Raw genomic sequence first — 3,765 nt, 5'->3', positions numbered from 1 at the left:
TGCTTCCGCCCCGCGCCGCACGCCACCGCCCCGCTCCGTCCGCCTCCACCCCGCGCCGCACGTCGCCGCCCCGCTCCCCGCTCGGCCGCCGCCCGCTCCCCGATGGCGCCGAAGAAGACGCCGAAGGGAAAGTCCGGTTTCTTCGGCATGAGGGCGAAGCCCTCCGGGAACTTCGGACTGGAGTTCTCCGACGCCGGGCAGCGTTGGTGGCTCGGCACGTATCCCACCGCCGATGAGGCTGCTCGTTCCTATGTTGGCGGTGTGGCGTGCCGGACGGCCGAAGACGGACCTAAACTTCCCGGAGGTCGAGTCCTAGCCGGTGGTGGAGTGGCTCGTGCCGCAGGGCATCCGGATGGAGGAGGTGCCGGCTAAGAATGCGAAGAAGAGACAGGCGGTGTCGCTTCCGACGAGGCGGCGATGGCTTGGTTTGCGCGATTTGCAATTTGCTGCAAAGCCATCTCTAATGAAATGCTATTTGCCACATTTTTAAATAGGAAAATTATTCCGATCAGCCAGCCGTAACTCAACAGACCAATCTATAATGAAATGCTATTTGCTATATTTTTTAAATAGAAAAATTATTCCGATCAGCCAGCCATAACTCAACAGACCAATCCGAACCCACATTTTCTAAAGTAAAGAAATTATTTCTCTTGATAGATCAAGATGCCAAAGTGTCATTTGCCCGACTGCTATGTTCCTACACACGCAGAGCAAATTATTTTTCAAATCAAGGAATTAAGAAAAGGAAGAATATCATGATGTTCGTGGCACTTGCCAGGTCTGCCATGCTACCATGGCATCGTCTTTTTAGTCTCTACCCACATGCCGAGTTGAGAAATAATCTTCAGATATACCCACTGCTAACACACTCACGTACATAATGGCCCTTGACTGATTGATTTGGCTGGCTGTTAACCCAAGCACACAACATACAAAATCAGTTTATGGCCACAGGTATGCATTGTTTACTTTATTTCAATTGTGATGCAATCGTGACACCTACTCGCCCCGTCCGCTCGCCCATCACGGTAATTGCCTACTCGCCGCTGGTGCCAACCGCTCGACCTCGCCACCGCCGCTCGCCACTCAGTCTCCACCGGCTGCCCATTGCCTCTTGCGCCACCCACGCGCTCGCTCGGCCCAATGTTGTTGATTGAAATGTGGGACTGAAGGTAATCAATGGACAGGTTTTAGTTCTGCTTGCATCAAACTTTGGTACTTGTCAATCCATCTAACGCACAAAAAAATCGACTCTCAGACAGAAAAGTGATCTAACTCTATTGATGAGCACAACAGTACATACCATCCCATCATGATGTTGCCATCTCTCACACTTGATGATTACATCTTATTATTTCTAACATGTACACCATCGGGCGATTGCTTTATTAGAAATATATTTACACAATATGATCAGAGCAACATCAAGGAGTCGTACGCTGGTGCACAGATTCTCCTCAGATTCCACATGCAACCCTTGTAGAGAAGAACGACATATTTTTCTTAGGTGATTTTTGACCGAGCTCCTACAGAAAAATTCAAAGAAATCATGAGGAGCATGGAGCCAAGCAAACTAATCAGAGTAAATCATGAGAGGAGAAGCCTCTCAACCTACTACAGGGAATCAAGTCAACAATAATTCGTGTAAGAATTAAACCGTAATGTAGATCAACAACCCAGTAGTTGATAAAATAACCCTGACACAACCCATTAATACAATATATGGTCACAGGAAGTAGATTGAGATTGTGCAGATATCATGATCTACGAATATTGATTGCAAAGTCACAAACAGAACCTCCTCACATCACAAAACAAATGTTTCATCAACAGAAACTCTAGCGAATGCCAATTGGATTATATAAGTAAGATAGAGACGTCGAAAAAAAAGATAATTCAAAGAGTATATATTCTATTTTCTTACTTGACATCACAGAGAATGCAAGTCAAAGATATTGTGATACATCTTACCCTTCTATAAATTGACTGCAAGGCACAATCCCCTGCACAATATACAGAATGAATTGCTCCTATGGTCCAAGTATTGCATAAATAGTTATATACAGACTATTCAACAGTGAGCATAAACATGCATGTACTACCAAAATCCCTTTGCTACATTCCAGGCAGTGTATTTAGAGCTACATTCCAGGCAGTGTATTATACATAAAAGATTTATTGATAGTTAGCCTACTGCATTTAGGAATCAAGATTTTCCTCCGCTAATATGACAATAACCCAAGTTTAACTATATCTCGCCAATTTGAAATCAACAGCAGAAACCACATCGTACATTTGAGAAATGGTAGGTATGCAGCAATCAGTAAGCTAACATATTGAATTGAATTGAACACTGAAGTCTGGAAATGAGAACATATATATCTCACTGAATTACATTCGATGGATTGAGGTTGCAGTATGGTATCCTGGACTGCAATCATGTTCCTGGTGTCCTGACGGAGTCACCTGCACGTTAAGTTGAGGCGCAGCTAAATAAAAATTCATTCTTTACCGAAGAGAACGGGGCAGTGATTTTTGATTATGTGATTTCTCAATACATTATACAATGCCATGAAGCAAGTTTTTACCGAAGAGGGTAGTCCATCAGGTTCCCTACTGGATTTTTCTGGTGTCCTATTTTATTCTGTTGTTCTTTTCTGGAAATAACCATACATCTAGTTAGCTACTCTATGTGTCCCGGTGTCTTGGTATATCTTAATTTTGGTTTCAGTTCAAAGGTCTTGATCTTCCAAGCTCTCATTTTGACACCTCAAACTGAAAACAACTTAACAAATCAATTATTTGAATTGAAGAGAAGAATTGCTTATTTCTTCTCCATTAGAAGCTTGCTTGATATATGCCTCAGAGAACAAGCCTCTGGATTATTTGTACATGAAAGTATAGTGTGTGCACAATAAAAGACCAGATTACCTGTAGTAGATGAAGCAAATCATGCCAAATATTGTCTTCTTTCTCCAGGCAGAGTGGTTCTGGGTGGCTGGTTTTAAGCTTTCCAATACTTAATTTAGCTCCTCTTTGTCCTATACACACACGAATCAAGAAATGAAAATCAATTGAAATTGGAGGAAGCAATGATATTGGTATGTAAAATAACGACAGTGAAGTTTCACGTGCCTTAGATTGATAAACAACATAAAGCCTCGAGTAGCCCATATGTTCGCATATTGTGAAAAGAGGCACCCTCATGCTTGCATTACCTCATAGCATTGTTTTTATATTCATTCAGACAGATGGTTGCAATAACTGTCCAAAAAGATCCAAATTTCTCCTAAAACATAATAGAAACGTTGTCGGCTTTCTGATCTTTACTTGGAAAACAAATCTGAAATGTCATTTTAAATAGGGTCACCTCCATCATTTTCTAATGAACATATGGGCGGCTCGTCCGCTTAAAATTTAAAGAAATCGTAGAGAAAAAACCAAGCATCTGTACCTGAAGGTGTGTACGAATCTTAGAAAGTTTTCAAGTTTGTGTACTTGGAGATGGTTGTTGGTATGGTAGACTGTCAGGCCATCCAAGTTCATCAGCTTCAGAACCCCCTTTTGAGTCACATCTGCAAGTGTTGGATGCCATGATAAAAGCAATGACATTCAATGGGACATGCCAGCGGAAAATTGCGTCGGAAGGTTCTTCGACGACGAAGCTGCCACGCCGCCAAAATACTACATTACTATGCCATTTCAGTGCAAACACTCCAGAACAAAACACCACACAGACTGTTTTAGAAACAAAATTCCATA

General features: G+C 42.5%; 1 long non-coding RNA gene across 1 annotated transcript; it reads right to left on the bottom strand.

The window, feature by feature from the left end:
• Positions 1 to 1,219: 1,219 nt before the first annotated feature.
• LOC119326234 lies at positions 1,220 to 3,018 on the bottom strand. The gene is made up of 3 exons (XR_005157869.1): positions 2,935 to 3,018; positions 2,399 to 2,469; positions 1,220 to 1,529 (listed from the first exon to the last, which is right to left on the bottom strand). It is a non-coding gene; the product is annotated as an uncharacterized LOC119326234 (long non-coding RNA).
• Positions 3,019 to 3,765: the final 747 nt, after the last annotated feature.

The sequence above is a fragment of the Triticum dicoccoides genome, chromosome 6B (assembly GCF_002162155.2).
Source record: "Triticum dicoccoides isolate Atlit2015 ecotype Zavitan chromosome 6B, WEW_v2.0, whole genome shotgun sequence".
Classification (NCBI taxonomy): Eukaryota; Viridiplantae; Streptophyta; class Magnoliopsida; order Poales; family Poaceae; genus Triticum; species Triticum dicoccoides.
This window is presented reverse-complemented; position numbering and strand designations above follow the sequence as displayed.